The sequence below is a fragment of the Paroedura picta genome, chromosome 4, assembly GCF_049243985.1.
Source record: "Paroedura picta isolate Pp20150507F chromosome 4, Ppicta_v3.0, whole genome shotgun sequence".
NCBI lineage: Eukaryota > Metazoa > Chordata > Lepidosauria > Squamata > Gekkonidae > Paroedura > Paroedura picta.
This window is the reverse complement of record NC_135372.1, coordinates 100,059,272-100,078,991: the sequence shown is the minus strand read 5'-3', so window position 1 is coordinate 100,078,991 and position 19,720 is coordinate 100,059,272. Positions and strand designations below refer to the sequence as shown.

Genomic DNA, 19,720 nt, shown 5'->3' with positions numbered 1-19,720 from the left:
TTTAGCTAGCCCAGCAGTTCTTGTAAAAAGGATTCTCATAGGAATATCTTTCTGACCTTGAGTCAGTCATGGGGGTTCTATAACCTGAAAAATAAAACTGGATTTGTCTGAGGAAGACAGACTTGCTTGGTGGGGGAAGAAGAAGCTGAAGCAGCTAAAGTGTGAATAGTTAACACAGGGAAAGGCCATGCCTATTGCCCTGGACTTGCCATTTACTATTGCCTTGGGAACTGCTAGCGAGCCAAAAGCTGTTGGAGAACTTTGAGAAAATGAGAGGGGCTTAGCTAAAAGGAATAAAATTTTTAAAATGTATTCATCAAATGTATTGTTCAGTTTATCATGTTATTTGTATTTTTCCCCTTCTAGTTCCATGTAAACCACCCTGAGCCTCAGGGGAGGGTGGTATATAAATTTAATAAATAAATATACTGCCCTTCCCCAAGAGCTCAGGGCAGCTCACATGTCAACAATAAAATCAGCTTGGTGTAGTGGTTAGGAACATGGACTTCTAATCTGGCGAGCCAGGTTTGATTCTACGCTCCTCTTCCACATGCAGCCAGCTGGGTGAACTTGGGCTCACCGCAGCACTGATAAAGCTGTTCTGATCGAGCAGTAACATCAGGGCTCTCTCAGCCTCACCCACCTCACAGGGTGTCTGTTGTGGGGAGAGAAAAGGGAAGGCGATTGTAAGTCGTTTTGAGCCTTCTTCGGATAGAGAAAAGCACCATATAAGAACCAACTCTTCTTCTTCTTAAAAATTGAACATTTAAAACAAACCCAATTCACATTAAAAACCAGTCAAAAATTCACCACCTTCTTTTTGTAAGGAGGGGGTACAGTTCCTAGTTATTAGGCTTTTCTAGATGACATACAGATGTTTGTTCAAATTGTGCAGGGGGGCCAGTTATTGATGGTGTTGCATTTTTTTTTTGCCTCAGCCATAGACCTAGTGGAATAGCTCTGTCTTACAGGCCCTGTGGGATTGTTTCAAGTCCCACAGGGCCCTGATCTCACTCAGAAGAGTGTTCCACCAAACTGATGCCAGGGCTGAACAAGCATGACTCTTCCCCCAAAGGGCGATGAACATTGTTGGGTTGTCTAAAGAGAAAAGCAGGGATATATGGAGGGCTTGCTGGGACAAAAGACCTGAAATATTTCCAAGGAAGAATGTAAGAGAAGCTAATTCTCACCGGACAGGGGAGGATGCTGCACATCCCTATGAGGCCATTGTTTTCTGGATCTCCCTTTTGATATCTGATCTCTTGCATATTTTAGCAGCCATTATTAATCACCATCATAGAGTGCTGTGCTCTGTCACACATCATCACACCAGAGAGGCCTCTCTAAACAACCCGGTCTTTTCAAAACAAGCAAGCTCACTCCAAGCAAAGGATAGTTTTCTTTTACTTCATTTTATGAATACATCCTTGTCTCAAGTGTAAAAAACAAAATCAATAGTGGCTCAATTGTAATTAGTTTAATTCATGCCATCTGAATATTATTGATTTAACTGGCAGGCAGCTGTTTACACCTGTCTCAGCTGACTTACAGTCCCTTTACAATCCTGAAGACTCTTCTGAGGCGAACAAACCATGAAGTGCAACAAATTATAAAAGCACTGCAACCTTGTCAATATATTTGCCTTCTTTTTTTTTTACAGCTAGCCTCCTATGCCCTTAACTGCTGCATAACAAGCTGGAATGTAACAGGGAGAGCTTCTCACCCATCACTCAAGCCACTCATAGCTGCACACACTTGCACGCCTGCCTACTTTGCAACATTTAACAGCACAGGAACTGTGCCAGATAAAGTCAGCAACTATGCTCCAAATCATGGAGAGATTGGCCACTACAGTCCACAGGAATTTTCCTGATGGGCTGCTACACAGGAATTGGGGAGCAGACAGAGGGACTCAAGCCTAAGCTGCCCATCCATCCCGAAAACCATGGAACGCTCACACTCTCCTGGTCTTTGTCCCGGGTCCCACCCGGGTCCCTACAAGTCCCGCCAGCCGGAGCCCCCTCCCTGCCTCCCAGCCTCCCTCCCTGCCCCCAGGCCAGCAGGATGGCCTGCAGCGGTGCTCTGCCTTGGTTGGCCTGCTCAAGTGCACCAGGAAGAGGCCTGTCCTTGGCCCTCACCTGGCCTGCGCTGATGCTGCACAGGTACACAAGACAGGAGAGGCACACAGGAGGCAAGGTGAGCCCAGTCGAATGGAGGCCACTGCTGCGCTGCCACCGCACCACTGCGCCATGGTTATGGCGGCACGTCCCGCCTTACGGTTTCTAAATTCTGGTCACCTTACTCAAGCCACTAAAACAGCTGGCCTGTGGGGGGGGGCTTTATCCTGCACCAATGCATCTATAGCACATCTAGAGAAAACTCTTACAATGCAACCATAAGTAGGTTTACCCAGAAGTAAATCCCATTGATTTCCCTAGAATATACTGCTGTGTAAGTCCACACAGGCTGAATAACACTTATTGCTGTTATTATTATTAAATTGGATTTATATCCGGTGTTCTCAGAGACCGGCTCATGGCAAGTTACAAAAAACAATCCAGACAATAAAACCCCATAAAATACTAATTAAACCCCCAATAATTACAACAACCCAAGATGGCAAAACAACCCTCCTAACAAGAAGGCCCTTACGAGGATGGCATGGGGGAAAACCAAGCTGAGCCAAACTGTCCAATGCAAAGTACCAAGGGGGACCCATACCCTTTGCTCTAGCACTGGCCCCGACCATGAACCTGGCAGAAGACCTCCGTTTACAGGCCCTATGGAAAGCTGAGAACTCTCTAAGGGGCTGCAGCTCCTCTGGGAGGGAGCTCATTCCATCAGGTCTGTGGTCGATCTTTCTCCACAGCAGCTTGCAGGGCATGTGTCTTCTCACAGGTGGACAATATCGGTAAGCAAGGTATAGCAAGAAGCTAATTAATAATGGGTTGGGAAGGGGTGCCAGGTACAGCAGGCAGAACAATGGTGTGAAAGGCTGCAGGTGAGGAAGCCAGAGAGAACCCTCTCTTTTTAAACTGTCATCCCAGTCCCTCTTTGTAGGCAGTAGTGAACAATGCAATGACCAGGGTGACAGAAAAGCTTCCTCTGCACATTTAAAGACGTTCCTTTCCCCCCTTCCTCTGCCCCTCCCTCATGCAGTTCTAGAGGTTTGTAGCCAGTAACTATGAGTACCATAAAGGTGGCCATGAACTTCCAATGCAAGAGTTGCCAACCTCCAGGTGGTAGCTGGAAATCTCTTGGGATTTCAACGGATCTCAGTTCCCCTGGAAAAAAATGGCTGCTGTATTTCATTATATACCTCAGTGAAGTCCCTGTCCTCCTCAAGCCCTGCCTTCCTCATACATTATCCTTCATATCTCCAGGATTTTCCCAAACTGGAGCAGGCATCTCTGTATGAGAGTGGGATAAAACTCTTGCCTTTGATTCTACACAGGAGACACAACCCCTTCTTGGTGCCTCTTGGTACCTGTGCCCCATCCTGGATCCCATGGATTGCTGAGCTCTGTCCTTCAACCTCAGGCTGCTGCAAAGGTTTTCTTCCAGGGCACTTTTAGCTCCCCACCCAGGCTGCCCCTGCTCCACAGTGAAGCCCTAAACTTGGTACATCAGGAAGGATAAAAGTCTGCTCTGTAGCAGGATTCAAAGTGGGGCAAAAAAAATAATAGCCCCTATAAAAGACAGACTGTCTAATTTGCAATGACAGGCAGGCCACAGAAGGAGAAGGAGGAGTCTTGGAAAATTAATAATGTTTCATTCTTACCCCTGAATAAGGGGAGATATAGATAGAGAATTTTACTGGAAAGATCTGTTGCCATTGCGAGGAAGAGTTTCTTCCCAAAGGAGGGTCCACAGCACAGTGGGAATGTGCAGCCATTATATGCAGAAGGCCACAGGTGTTATCTCAAAGGTCTCATAGTGCCAGTAGTCAAGACACCTGGCTCATCATAAGACAGATTCCAACATTCTTCCTACAGCCATTTCACAAGACTTGAAAGGATCAAGCAGAAAACTCCAGAGTCCAACTATGTTTCCAGCCAATGTAGATGGGCACATATACAGTAAGAGAATTAGGAGCAGGGAAAGAACTTTGGTAAGTGGAAACATTAAGTGGCCACTGAACAAGAAACGTTACAAATCATTACTGCATAATTTTACCAATGGATCATCAGGGTCAGTAGTTTGCATTTGCCAGACAGGAATGTGTTCTTCTGCCCTGGGTACTACGCAAAATGAAACCCTGTCATTAAATTACAGCACCAGAACAGTTTCTGGAATTGAATGTCTTTCCTCTACTGCAGTATCCCTCCCCCCAAAAAAAAATATTTACAAAACACAATTGTTCATTGCTCCTGAATTCTATCTTGTAAAATTTAGCCATGGGGGCAGCAGGCTGAGTTAATGCTGACCAAAAGAAAGACCTAAGGGTCATGGTGGAAATGCTCACATAATATGTAGCAGCGGGAAAGAGGATCTTGGAAGCTGAATCTTGAAGAATGTGTGCAGTTCTGGCCATACCACCTACAAAAGGATTTCCATTTCCTTTCTCAGTTCACCTGGAAAAAATGGCAGCTTTGGAAGATGAATTCTATGGCATAACACCTCATTGAAGTCCCTCCTCAAGTTCCATCCCCCAAATATCCACATATTTCCCAACCTGGAGCTGGCAACCTTCTCTGACCATTTCCGCATGGAGGTGTAAAATGCGTACTGCCTCCTGCTTGCAAACATGTGATATGAAACTGCATGTTTGCATGTTTCCTAATGGGAGACCCCTCTCCCACAACCTCATCATGGCTTTTCCCTTCCCAACAAGGCAGTGGAGAAGCCTAAAGCATGGTCAACCCACACAGCTCCTCCCACTCTTCAGGTTGTTATAAACCCACCAATCCCTTCACAGTGGTTGTTGGTACCTAGGACATACATCCCACCCCCCAATCCCTACATTATTTTTTAAAACACCACTTCCCTGTTGCTATGGGGAAACACCGCAACAGTAAAACATTTTTTTAAAAAAACTTTCAATTTCACGTTGATACGGGTTTATGCAACAACAATAAAACATTTAGATCCCTTTTTGTGATACCTTGTATAATGGTCCCCTCTTTATGTTCTGGTAGATTTGTGATAGGCTGGCCATGGAAACTGGACCCCGATGCTTGTGTGTTCACAATAAAGATTTAAAACACAGAACATATAGGCCAACCTAATAGGGAGAGGACTGTTTCATCACATACCCCCCTCTTTCCCCATTCATATCCCACCACCAGAAAACACAAATGGGAATGTGTTTTAGCTGCCTGAACCCAATATTACTATGCACAATGAAGAGAACATTTTATTTGTACTGAGGACATGTCGCTTTGCAGTCCCGTAGAAATGTTAACCATGCCTTTAAAAAAAAATTGATCCAGAAATGGAGAGGGGAGGGCAGGTGAGAGGGCAGGCAAAACACTACCAAGACTGTTGCGAGTTTCTTCCTTCAGGGGGTCTTGCCCCTGAATGTGCCCCAGTTGGCAGCACGATAAGAAAGGGAAATTGGTTTTTTTGTGGTTTCCCTCGTTGCAGAGCAAACCAAATGAAAACTCGCACCAACTCCTGCACAGCTGAGGGTTGCTGCCAATGTCATGTGAAAGCAGCACTAAAACCCACGAGCAATGAGAGGCTGTGCAGGGGCAAATTCCCTGTGCGGAAATGGTCTCTGTATATGTTGGCCATGAGATCAGATTATATATTAATCCATTTACTAGCCATATGATAGGGCCATATGTTGAGCTGTTTACTAAAACCACCACCTTTTTTCTCACGTAGGAAAACCTGAAGAACCTCCAATGATTGTTGGAATTCTATATAATACCTGCCATTCTTGCTGCTAAATTCACTTTAGCATGTCAGGTCAGATTGTAGCCTTGAACTGAAATTCATGCCAGAGGCGAATGGCACATCATTGTAAAACAAGTGCGTTTGGAGTCACAGGTCTCTGGCTCCCTCCAACCATCCATCTCTTTCTCTGGCATTTATTGGCTTCTTTTATCCCGTTGACTTTGTTTGGTATGCATCAAACTCTCCCTTACGATAATAATAATAATGCTGCTGATAAAATGCTTGGAAGAAATCACAGCCACTGATGCTTTATTTGACTGTTGTCCTTCTGTCCAATCTGAATAATGTTGCTGTTCCCAGGACCAGCCAGCCAGCACTTCTGCAGTGCTAAGTAACAGACCCTTCTCACTGCAATAACAGAGTGAGAAAAAGAGAGACTGGGGGGGGGGTTAGCCTGAGACTCAGCTGCAGCCATTTATCTCCCGAAGCTGGGCTATTAGACAGATGACAGAGGGAGAGAAGCAGCCAGCGAAGGCACTGAAACCTAGGCTCCTTCCCGTTGGTGATTTATCTCCCAGCTTCATCTGGCAAACTTGCTGATGGAAGGATTCTTCCTTTCTCTGCGCCTCATCAATTCTCATTCTCATTGCATCCCCCCCTTTAGAAAAGGTTTCTAGATTCTTTTCATTTAACCACTATCTTTCCCTTGTTCTTTTTCAATCTCTCATTATCTTCCTACTTCTTTATCTCCACTCATTTTTTTCCCATTCTCTTGCTTAGATTTCTCTCATTATCGCTCTACTTCAATTCCAGTTCTGTGGGTCTGAAAAGAAGAATATTTTTTGCAGTTTCTTAAGGTTACCATCTCATGCCCACCATTCAGTGGTTTGGAATCTAGGTCTTTCAGAATCTATAGAATGAGGTGTGTATTTAAACATTTCTTCCCTGAGACAGTTAGCACATATAGTGGCCCTACCTAAGATGGGCAATACAGAGCAACACAGTTCACAACGTGTATGTACTAGCTTAATGCCACTATGGTCTGTGCAGATCTAAATTAGATTTGGCCCAATGATTGATTGATTGATTGATTGATTGATTGATTGATTGATTGATTGAGAGAGAGAGAGAGAGAGAGAGAGAGAGAGAATCCTATGATACAGCTATAATTTTAAAGATAACTTTAATACATGATCCCAAAGTCATACTACTTCACTAAATTTTCCTGAGGTCAAGGAAGTACTAAGACCTTGTTATAAAATCATCAAGCATGAAATCATGAGCAGGTATGAAGAATTAAAATGATGGGGTGCCAGCTTATATCCTTGGCCTTCTGAAAACAAGCAGCAAAAAAAAAAAAAGGAGAGGAAGCATCCCAGTGAAAATTAACACAAAAAAAGGTAATTGACTGGTAGGAGGCTGACTACTGAATGCATAGTGTGCAACCACAGCCACACCAGGAAATGTTTCACATCCTGTTTCACCTACTCTTGCCAATCCAACTTGATCTTGCACACAAAGGAACAACTTCTTTCTGACCCCTGCCCACAAGGTCTGATAGGGCCAGTCTGGGTGCCAGGTCCTGGAACTCCAGCTCTCCCTCCAATGAAGAGAGGTTGGTACATCAAAAAGATGGCATGTTTTTCCTTTGAGTAGTGATGTGCATTGGTTCCCATACCAGCCTTTGGAGCTCCACCTCAATGACTGTCATAGGACATCAGCCATCTGCCCCAAATCCCACAACATAAGCTCTCCCAAGCTGTTGGGGAGATGGGAAAGCCAGGAAGATCCATGCCCATCAGAACCTTCCTTCCACAAATTATAAGAGCCACCGTATTAACTGCTATCGATGGGGGAAATCCATATGTACAGCCATTTTCCCCTTGGTTAATCCTCTATCTACTGAATTCGGGCAAATAACTGCATTAGGCCTCCCCAGCTAAGGAATTATCCACCACCAGCCTCGAGTTCTCATGACCTGCCCACAAGGCATTGAGGAGCATGGGGGGAAAGGCTTTCATATAGTGACAGGTATAGTAAAGATCATAGAAACTGGGCGAGGAAGCTAGATCAGGTGACGACATCCAGAAGTGACGTAACATCCTCCCCAAATTCACCTATCCCTTTCCCCAAATTTCCTAACATTTCCCAAGGCAGTGCTGAGAACTCTAAGCTGTAACAGTCCAAAAGCCACATAATACTTTTGTTAGGCAAACTAAAATGACACAGGTGACTTCTGTCATCTACCAGCAAAAATCTCCCCTCTGTATACCATAGGGTTGTTTTTGTTTTTTTGAGTTTCTGAAAGTGTTCCCCAGTAGTACAGATCCTCATGTGGCTAAAGAGGTATAAATAATGGCAAAGAAGCCTATGTAGATAAAGAAGCAGTGAAGCAGAGTCTCCAGCTTTGTTTTATCAGATTAACACCCAGCCCAGCCTTAAATGCTCAAGGTCCGTCCATGTACACTTTTGGCAAGTGGCTGAACAGAAGCTGGCCATGTGGTGCAGTTTATGAAGTATTTGATGGCAGGCACAGAACAGCAAGACTCAGCATAAGCCGTGATATTTGGAGGATGGCATGTGTTGTTGTTTTTTTCTTTCATTTTTGTTCTTGGTGGATTTTCTCTGTCCCATCAGGAGTTTCCTTTCAGAGAAAAGGCGTTGGGGCTTTGCAAATGTTCATCCTCCAGCCCAGCTGGGATATGCTACTTGCCCCTCTAGGAGCTCCTATCCTTGACATATTGGACTTCTTGCTTCTCTCATTTCCACCTGCAGAGATAGCACAATAAGCATCTCATGTCACCCTTCCTGTCTTCTGTGCTTAGTGGGCCTTTGACACACAGCCCACACCTGGCAGCAACCACAATCTGCTCATTCCATTGCACTGCAGGGGGAATTCTGGTTCCCCTGCCTAACAGACCCCCTCCAAACTCTGTGTCAGGGTGTTAAAACACATGGTATTTTGCTAGCAAGCCTAGATATATACATTTACATGTGGAATTACTACAGTGAAATCTATTCTTGAAGGCATAAAGGAAAATGGAAATGTTTTTATTGAAGAGGAGGAATTTGTCAGGTTATTTCAAACATTATCATCGATCCACTATTCATAAGGAACTGGGGCTATGAGTTCTTTTGTAGATTTAGGGTAAGTCAGCTAAGAACAGGTTCTGGGCTGAAGATTTCCCACAAATTTACTGGTTCTGCTCCTGCCCCTTTAACTATGCTGTTCAATTCAATTCAATATAGAGAAACACAGCACAATGCTTTTCATGGCCTGGAGAGGAACTAGGAAAAGTTTCATCCATTAAATTTCTTTGTATCAAGTGGAAATAATGGCATATGTAGTTCACAAATTAATTTGGTGTAGTGGTTAGGAGTGCGGACTTCTAATCTGGCATGCCGGGTTCGATTCTGCACTCCCCCACATGCAGCCACCTGGGTGACCTTGGGCTCACCACGGCACTGATAAAACTACTGCTTCTTCTTCTACTAACAGTGATAAAACTGCTTTTGATAAAACTGCACTGATAAAGCTGCTTCTTCTTCTTCTATTAACAGTGCCATCCTAAGCAGCGTGGCATCCTTCTAAGTTCATTCACTTCAGTGGACTTAGAAGGGCTTAATTGCACTGATACTATGCTTAAGCACTGCTAGAGTACAACACAAGGTTATGTGCAGGAGATAGACCTGATCACCTGGATTGTGATTCTACTGACTTTGGGGGCAAACTACATGCTCTGTCTACCACATGATCCCCACAAAGACTTGCAATCAGATGCCAACTGCAATTTCTCTATGAGAATGGAATTCAGAAGCACCACAGGGACCTGGCAACCACTGGGAAACCAGCAGGGAAAGGACATCAAGGTGCTGTCAGTGATGGTGTGATGTCACCTCCAGGACAAAAACAAAAGTGATGTCACACAGCACTCTAAACCATAAAGTTTTGGACAATTCCTAGACAGGCATGATGTCACTTCCAAAGAACCCCTGGATGTTATAGCATGCCATCAGGCTGTTGGCCACTTTAAAAAAGGTTCTCTTGCTGTTGGTCCAAGTGACAGTGAGAGAAGGGCAGAGGCCCCCAAGGGGGGGGGGCAGCAAACCCAGGAGATGTCCAGTTTAGACTGGGACCATGGCACAGGGGAGGAGAGGTACCTACCTCTCCTATAGGCACACATCGAAGAGAACCTCTTGCGCACACACACACACCACTTTCCACTCCCACTAATGCTGCAGCCAGCAGGAAAAAATATTTCAAAAAAGTGGCTACCAGGTAATGACATAATATTCAGTTCCATGGAAAAGCCAAAGCTGATGCTAGTCCTCTTCAGAGAATTGGGGGGGGGGGGTGTCATATAATTTTCTCCAAGATTATGTTACATCTTCACTGACAGTGCACCCAGGTACCTAGTCCCCGGTCTCGCATTCCCCCTTTACCATTTTGTTAACCCCCAAAATTCCCAGGGGCATTAACTGGCTGCATTTGGAGGCTGCATACAAATTACTGCTCCCTCCACAAAAAGGTAAAGGTAAAGGTATCCCCTGTGCAATCACTGGGTCATGTCTGACCCTTGGGGTGACACCCTCTAGCGTTTTCATGGCAGACTCAATACGGGGTGGTTTGCCAGTGCCTTCCTACAAAAAGGTAGCTTTGCACAAAAAGAAAAATACAACATGTAACAATGAGTGTTATATGCCTCATTCATGTAATGTCTTGACAGACTTGAAACTAGATGGTGAGCTAGAAGAAGAAGAAGAGTTGGTTCTTATATGCTGCTTTTCCCAACCCAATGAGGCTCAAAGTGGCTTACAGTCACCTTCCCTTTCCTCTCCCCACAACAGACACCCTGTGAGGTGGGTGAGGCTGAGAGAGCCCTGATATCACTGCCTGGTCAGAACAGTTTTATCAGTGCCATGGCGAGCCCAAGGTCACCCAGCTGGCTGCATGTGGGGGAGTGCAGAATCAAACCCAGCTTGCCGGATTAGAAATCCGTGCTCCTAACCACAACACCAAACTGGCTCTCTCTAGAAGCTAGAAAGATGCTTCTCTGGGTTGGATATCTTCCTTGGTGCTCCTCATAAGAACAACAGATTTGTATCTGGCAGCTCAAACAGAGTCTAATAGAAATAGCTCTTCTGAAAAGGGGAATTATATCTTTACTTGACTCCACAGTGGTTTATAGAGAGGCTTCAAATATTAATAGAATCATAAGCAAAAGCTCATTTCCCCTGCTGTGTAAAATTTAAATTTGAGATCAGAGTTGGATTTTTAAATTTGCAACTCACAGAGCACATCTTTCAGTTTGATTTCAAAAATGCTTACTTGTCAGTGGAACTTAAATGTGCATTTAAATCCACATTTCTGTTTTCTTTAGTGTGCGAGTCCTAGGCACTTGAATATTGCTAAATGCCCAGAGAGTGGGGTGCAAATGCCAAAGGTACAAAAATCAAACTTTTTGTCAAGTGCTATGACAAATGAATAGCTGTCACCAAGAACAGTATCCCTGTTGCTCCAAAACATCTAGCAGAAATTGCCTTATATTATTGGGGGAGAGGGGCTATCTTTCCATCATCTTTTTTGAACCAGAAAATGCTTAGCACATTATATTTAGCTTCAACAAAAGCTATCCTCTTTGTCCTGTTCCCCTGTCATTTGAATGGTAGATGAGATGCCTCCAGTTTTTAAGACCTGCTTAGTGACCTAGCTAGCAGTTATCAAGGATACTGAGAACTCCAGCAAGAATCTGGATCACTTACCAAACTTTAATTAATTGAACATTATTGTTAAGTGTGAGGCAAGCTCCTTATTGGATCACTTCTTAAGAACTATGACAAGCAACTTTGCACCTGCACCGAAGCCTGTGCCACGTGTTCTAGGGCCAGGTTGCAGATCAGTAAAAGATAGTAAATAAGTTAAAGTTTGCTTTTGTACTTACATAGTTTGCAAGCTAAATGTTCTAAATTACCAGAGAAGAAGCAGCCTTTCTCAGCCTTTTTACCATTGAGAAACCCTGAAACATTCTTCAGGTTTCAAGAATATAGTACTTGATGTCAACAGGCCATACCTCCCTGCTATGCCCCTGGAAGTCACCTATCACTAGAAGTGACATTACTCTGACAGTCCCACTGGATGGGACATCGTGCTCCATTGACCCTGACCCCCCCCCTGCCCACCCACCAGTGCCAGAAACAGCCCACTCTGCTGGGCTGGGTACAGGACCGGGGCAGGCATCTGCTGCTCTGCCGTCCCCTGCCATCTCCCCAATGCAGTTAAGTTAAAATGAGAGGACTTCCCTCTCTGGACTCCAGTCGTTACCACGTGTGATGAGCCTCAGCCAGCAAGGATTTTTATGACCAGGGGCCCTCCCCTTTCCACTCCCTCCAGTCCCACCATTGGCCATTTTGGGAGCATGCAGGTCACCGTAACCATATATAGTCATATCACCCAATAATATTTTAATGTAAATATATATATATAGTTAAAATGAACTAGTTAAAATGACCCACCCAGTCAGTGAAACCCTTCCAAGACTGCAGAGAAACCCTGCTGAAAAAGTCTGCCCTACGGGTGAGGGCAAGGCCTTTACATTAATCTACTTGTCAAGTGGTTTGTTTTTAAATCAGGTATGATATAGATATAAATAAAAAATTCATTTGAGTCACCAACAGAATCTAATCAGGCCTATGTCTAGGAACTGTTTGGGGCTGTGTTTATCCTTTAAAATTGGGTTGCCAGCTCTGTTTGAGAAACAGCTGGAGATCTGGGATGGAACCCAGGAAGGGTGGGATGTGGGGAGGGCATCATGCTCTCAGTGTGGCTTCCATACTTACCATTTTCTCCAGAGCACTATTCTCCATAGCCTGGAGATCAGTTGTAATACTACCTGGCCCCACCTGGGGGTTGGCAGCCCTAATTAAAACCTATAGTTGGACTACAATAAATGCTGTTCTTGGGCAAACCACTCCCATTGTCCTCCTCCTTTAGAGCCCCCACCAGCCCTTATCAGTCATGTGCTCTTCCTGTAACATATGCATGTAGAGAACCAATAGCCCTGTTTCAACTGGTTGTGTTGATCTCAAAATTCAGTAAAACATTAATGATAACAGAAGGAGAAAGTAAAACATAGTGGCTAGGAATGGGGTGCCAGACTAGGTGTTGCCAACCTTCAATCTCCCAGAATTGCAACTGATCTCCAGACCGCAGTTCCTCTGGAGCAAATGGCTGCTTTGGAGGGAGGTTTCCATGGCATGATAGCCTGTCAAGGTCCCTCCCCTCCCCAGACTCTGCCCTCTCCAGGCTCTACCCCCAATTCTCCAGCCCTAGCAGCCACTGGCAGCAATGGTTGTAGGAAGACGGCAGGCCTGCAGGCTGCCTGTTGAGGAATAGGGGTGGCTCCAGGGACTTGTCAGTCTCCAGGAGGAACCTGAAGATTCTCAGCTACAACTGGTTTCTGGGTGATCAAGATCAGTTCTGCTGGAGAAGATGGCTGCTTTGGAGGGTGGACTCTACAGCATTAGACTCTGCTGAGGTCCCCCCCCAAAAAAAAAAACCCTTGACGTCTGCAGGTTCTACCGAATAATCTTCTGGTATTTCCAAGCCCCGGATGTCACTGAACTCTAGATGTCCCTGAAACTTCCTTTTCATCCCCTCGCCCATCGGAGGCCCGCATCTTCTTCTCAGTAACTTCTGGCTGAGCAGGTGAGCCATGAAGAGCTGCTAAGCTGCAGCTGACAGGAGCCCGTTCCTACCAGACACAGCAGGCCTTTACAATTCCAGCCGAGCCCACATGGCTCAGAGATTGAATTTCCAGTCACATCGCAAGCGCTTCTTCTCCCTCACAGGTTCTGGCATGTCACACAGTAGGGCAAATCTTTTGAACTAAAGATCATCATAAGAAGAAAAGTCCTCTAGCCCAGCATCTGAGCCCGCACTGCCCTGAGCAGAAGCAGCCACAGACTGCAGGCCACACGCAGCAAATGTGAGCAGTACGCGGACGCTGACAAGGTGTCCTTTCGGCACACCGTTTGCTAGTGGAGAGCTTTGTCCAGCCCCTGTTGGCACCGGCCCATTGGTTTTAAAGGCCGCAGGAGCCCATCACTGAAACTAAATAATTGATTGTTTTTCACTCCCCCGGGCATCGCAAAGAATCTTTTGCAGGGTACTTCTTAGGCTGCTATTGCAAATGCAGATGTCACTTGGGTTTCTTGACCATGACAATTATATTGCTGTTAGGCAAAATATTGCCACAGCAAATCTGCAGAGGTCCTTTATGTGCTAGAGGAAATTGGATCTTAATAATGAAGTTTAACAAGAACAATATAATTAACAATCCCTGTCACAATGAAGATGATGTGACTTTCCTTTTAAAACGAGCCATATATGCAAGGAGAATCATTATAAGAACTGAGAATTTATCAGCAGACATGAAAACAGCTTGGCCTTGTTCAGCTGAGGGGGGAAAGGGAATCTGAAAGGGGGATATTAGAGCACTCTACAAATCTGTCCAAGGGAGTGACATAGTAGATGAAGGAGAACTGTTTAAATAAAAGAATCCTATGAAAGAAAGAACAAATGTTTACAAATTGAATCAGCTTGGCACGGTGGTTAAGAGTAGGGGCTTCTAATCTGGCAAGCCAGGTTTGATTCCCCATTCTTCCACATGCAGTAAACTAGGTGACCTTGGGCTAGTCACAGGCCTGTTAGAGCTGTTCTCACAGAGTAATTCTGTTGGACCTCTCTCACAGGGGGCTATTATGCACAGCAGGAAACACTGCAAAAAGTCTTGAAAAAAAGACTTTTTTTTATTATGCATGTGGCACAGTTTTTGACACATAAAACCCACTGTAGTATTTCTGATTATACATTGTCCTCCCCAGTCATAGCAGCAACTCTGTCTTTTCAGTGCAGCATTTGAAACTAGCTTTACTATTACTTTTTCTTTTATGACATTGCCAAAGATACATATTTTCACATGCATAAACATTAGCATGTTTTTGGTCTCCTCCCCTGAGGCACCACGCACTAATGAGGGAACGGAAAGCCTCTAGTCCCCTTGTTTAGCGTGGACCCTCCCACCTCTGCTATGATAACATTATGCCAGCAGAAATTAATTTATTCATTCCATCGAAGGCATTTCAATTCCCCTCAGGCAATCAGCGAAGGTGCCCCGGATCACTTGCAACTTCCCATGAAAGAGATTTCTGCTCCCATTTGAAAGCTGCTGATCACACATTCACACACAAGCTTTTTTGCATGTTTTCCTTCCTCCATTGGTCTTGAGGGCATATGTGTATGAGGAAACAAGGGAATGTCATTATTGTCACTTGCAGCTTCTCTCAGGTGCCACCCCCTCCCCCCTTTCCTCCTCTGGAGTAGTGGTTGTCGTTCTCTATTCTCTGACAGAGAAACCATGGCAGTTAAGTTAGGGTGAGGTAGCAGGAGCCTGGGCTTCCAACAACTCCATCTCTTTTCTCCCCCACTCCACTTAGGAAGCACTTAATCATTTGGAAATGTCCCACCCATGAGGTGGCAGCAGCAGCAGTAGCAAACCCCATCCTCATGCAGCAACAATAACAGTTGCCGTCACTGCCACAAGTGTGTGTGTGTGTGGTAACTATTATTTACAATTCCATTTCCAAGGCTCTTTGTTGCTGAAAATGTCCGCTACTTTTTCTCCAGTGGTACAAAGTGACATGTCCAAATTGCCTCCCACTTCAACAGCAGTAATGGTGGTACAGGAGATGCAGATGGAGTATCTGCTGGACAGTCCCCCAGTGCTGGTCAGTATAGCACAGGTACAGCAAGATGGGAGAGGACCGTGGAAAGGGGTGGGAAGAAAGGGCGATGGAAAAGCTGTAGTGTTTTTAAAAGGCTGTGTGCCCCCATGGAAATCTCTTGTTGAGGTCTCTGTGTCTATGAACTACAATTCCCATGAGGCCCTACCAGCAACATGTGCCATAGTGGCAGTCAGGTGACCTTACAGCTGACTATGGCCTGCCGATCACCTTATAGCACAACAGAGGATGTGCCCCCGTCTTAAGGATTTGCCACAATGTCTTTCAAATGCATAATTGCATGCAGAAAAACAACAACAGAGTATCAGGGCACATGCATTAATGCAACCATTTTTTAAAATGATGATTTAAAAGGGTCAGCTGGCTGATTTCAATGAAAACCCACTACATGCATAATAGCCCAGGGTGTCCGTTGTGGGGAGAGAAAGGGAAGGCAATTGTAAGCCACTTTGAGACTTCTTCAGGTAGTGAAAAGTGGGTTATAAAAACTCTTCTTCTAGTCTGAAAATGGGAAATGTCTATGGTGGGTAATGGCTTTAGGTCTCTTTATGAGATAATTTAAAGCAGCATTTAGTGCATACTTGCATTCAAATAGGTCAAGGGTTCAAGGCTAGGCTTCACATTGGCTTCCTACTTGTTTCTTGGATACAAAGAGAAATGAATCAGTGAGTCAGGGCATAGGCAGACCACACTGATGTCATCAAGTGCATTAGACATTCCGTAGTCCTTTTCAGGCATTACCTGTCTTCTATAGATTTACTAAGGCTCAAAATACATGCATTGCACTTTTCTATCAAAACAGCCGTTAGGACACTGAGAGATTCCATGTAGCATATTCTCCCTATAAGAATGGTAAAATGTAATAACTGAAAAGGGCCTTTCATGGATAGAATATACTCATAGCATGGACTAATAATATTAGTTCCCCTTTGTGACATGCAGGAAGAACCTTGGTAGCTCCAAGGTGGTAAAACCCATATTAAAATAATCTTTGGTTTCTGCCTCTCTCAGAAAAATGTTAAGATCGCCCAATTCCTTGATAAAATGAGCATTTTGCTTCTGCATCGTTTACTTCTCTCCCCTCCAAGCTGAAATGCATTCCAGTTGTTGAGACATTAAAACACACTCATAAATGTCTCATCTGGTCCTTCCCTCTCAGAAGGGGCTCCCCATTTCTCCTCCCCAAAGCCGGTTCTGTGGTGCAGTGCAATAAAACAGTAAATGACTTTGCCTGCTACCTCCTGGCATCATTGGCTTCTAATTAAGAAATAATGAGCAGACTCCATTCTCAGCTGCAGAACTAATAAATGACGACCAACAGGTCCCCTGCCCCAGCTTTATTTTAGCAAAGGAAATCATCCTGCCCTCCTCTATGCCAAAATTGGCATAGGGCAGATCTTTGTAAGCAGGGAAAAGATTTGAATTATCACTGGAGGGGGGGGGGTAGAATGGACACTCCTTCCCTGAAAAATCTATTCATGCTTTTGCCTCTCCTCACCATGTACTTATTCTGATCCTAATCATGAAGTAATTTCAAATCTGCTTGCAACTCTTAGACCAATTATGCACGGCAGCGACCACACCAGGTATGCTTCCCAAGTATGCACGGGAGACAGAATCCCCCAATGCATATGGACTGCCCCAACATAGAGCATGTGCATGCACAACACCAGGGCTGGAAGAGCCCAGTATGCTGCATAGTGGTGGCAGTGGGGGAAGAGCATGGAGCATGGGGGCCCCACCACACAATGGCAGGAGAGCAGCATTTGGTGTCCCTGCAGGGTCATCATAGTTCGGGGGAGGAGCCAGGCCCCTCTCTGTCCAGAATGCAGAGGCTGCATGGGAGGAGAGGAAAGAGGGCAAGGAAATCAAGGACAGGACCAAAAGGATGCAAATTTCATGTCAATTTCATGTTGGGTTCATCATATTTCATGTATCTCCCCCTCACACACACCCACACCCACACACACATCTCCTGGCTAGGCAGGCTTAGTAAGTTTAAAGTTTTTCTTGATCTGGTCCAGGAAATGACCAGCATATGCACAGACATTTTATTTACATTGTTTTCAGCTTGTTTAAAGTTTGTATTTGTTTTATTTATATTTATTAAATTTGTTAGGGTTTTTTTTTTCTTATTCTATGCTCCTTGCCATTGGCATCAATGGAAAATATGTTTCCACCTGTGCTTGTGTTGTCTTATTTCCAGCTGAGATGAAGATCTCAAGGGTCCTCACTGTCACATTTTCAAAAGATATGGAGAATGTTCCCCTTTCTAGAGGAAATTCTTGTTTAAACAGCAGGTACTTGGAGGCAGTGCTCAAGGGCCCTCCTTGGCCCACCACTCTGTGGCCCCACTCACACCTTCCTTCCCACTCATCTACCTGTATGTCCTTCCCCACCTGCTGATGAGCCCTCTCATCACCTGCACTGCACAGCCTGCATGCTCTTTCCTCCACCACACTGGTTGATGTGTGCAGCTAGGAGAGCCTCTGCCATGGATGCCAGGAGCACTGTGACTATACAGCAGCTGTGCAGAGCTGCTGGGCAGCACATGCAGCCAGGAACAGGAATAGCAAAGCACTCACAAGGGAGCGGGTGGGAGAAAGGCAGCTTGGTGAGGAGTCAGCAGTCCTGGGCCCAAACAGAAGTACTGGGCTCTGGCAACTGCCCCCCCCCCATGTTGATGGTGTCCCTGCTAGGAGGAATTGATATGAGAAGTTTCCCAGCCGGACTGTTTAGTTTAGGGTCTATGATTTACAGTATGGTGGGATGGAGAAGCTTAAAGAAAAATTAAATTAACAATAACAATAGTGATAAGAATGCAATTTTATAACGTAATCTAAGTGATATAGGATGCCTGTTCTTTGTGTAACCTGTGCTAAAATAATAAACATCTGTTAATCAAAAGTTTCCCACCCTTCCCAGTATCCTCAAGTAAGGGTTAGAAGAACTTTTATTATGAACAAAAACTGAGCACTCTTCTCTTCAGCATGAGTGACTCCAAATACAGGAGCTGAGCTGGAAGAAATATGCTGCAAGCTTCAGGGTAACGAATGAGCAGGGTTTATCTCCCCTTGTGGGTGCTCTCTGTGACCAGAACATGAGTGTGATCTTCTTCACCATGCCCTGAAACAGCTTTGTCTCTTTCCCACCAGCTTTGTTATGTACTGCTAAACATCTATCCTGATGAAGGTTTCTAGAACATGACAGTTGGTCACTTTTTAATATTTAGGTTAGTTCTACTAAAATATGTTTAATTATTCTTTTAGACTTTCTTCACTATCCTTTTCCAACCAGGATAGAGGGAGAATGTTTCCTTGCACACACCTTAGCCAGGGTCAATAGTGATGGAAAGGAAAATGCCTGGGAAACAGTGCCTGGCAGTTTAATGGGTCCTTGTTGAAATACAGCATTAGGTGAGTAGGCTGGAAATCTCTACAGGGAATTTCTTTATAGCAAGAGTAGTATTTCTGTGTACCAATTTGCCCTTGCAATTTACAGTGTTGGATTCTCTCTCGCACTCCCTCTTTCTTTCCCCTCTTTTTCTTAGCTGCCTTTACCTTCTCACAGGAAGACTGACGTTCATCAAAGTTAGATTCCATTACGCCAGCCATATGTTCTTCAGGGTTCAGCCCAGCACAAAGGGATACAAGGTTGTTTGCCGTCAGCACAACCTGAGACTAGAGTGATCCATCAATGCTCAAGTTGTCTGTAATATAAGTGTCTGCCAGCCAGGGACATCATAGCAGTAGCTGCAGTGGCAGTTCTGAAGAATTTCTGTATAAGGAGAAAATATGGATGGCAGAAAACTGCATTCTTCCTTCAGTCAGTCAACTGCAGCTGAAAGATCCTGCTTACAGCAAAACATGGGCCCCACATTTTGGTTTGGCAATCATGTTATCAAAATGGTCTGTCCATCCTTGAAACAGCTGCATATCCCCACTCCACCTGGTGCTTTTGCATACTTTGATCTGTAGGGCTTACAGCTGACAACATCTGTACTGTCTGTACAGACACAGCGTGGCAGAGGCAGAAGATGTGCTTTGCTCCACTATAGCAGGATGAGAACTGGCGAGGT

General features: G+C 44.8%; 1 protein-coding gene and 1 long non-coding RNA gene across 5 annotated transcripts in view; one reads left to right on the top strand and one right to left on the bottom strand.

Moving 5' to 3' along the window:
* The window catches only part of LOC143836011 (uncharacterized), a 177,806-nt gene that overhangs the window by 81,255 nt on the left and 76,831 nt on the right, over positions 1-19,720 (bottom strand). The window lies entirely within an intron of this gene.
* Positions 1-19,720, top strand: part of LRRN2 (leucine rich repeat neuronal 2) — a 178,512-nt gene that overhangs the window by 132,139 nt on the left and 26,653 nt on the right. The window lies entirely within an intron of this gene.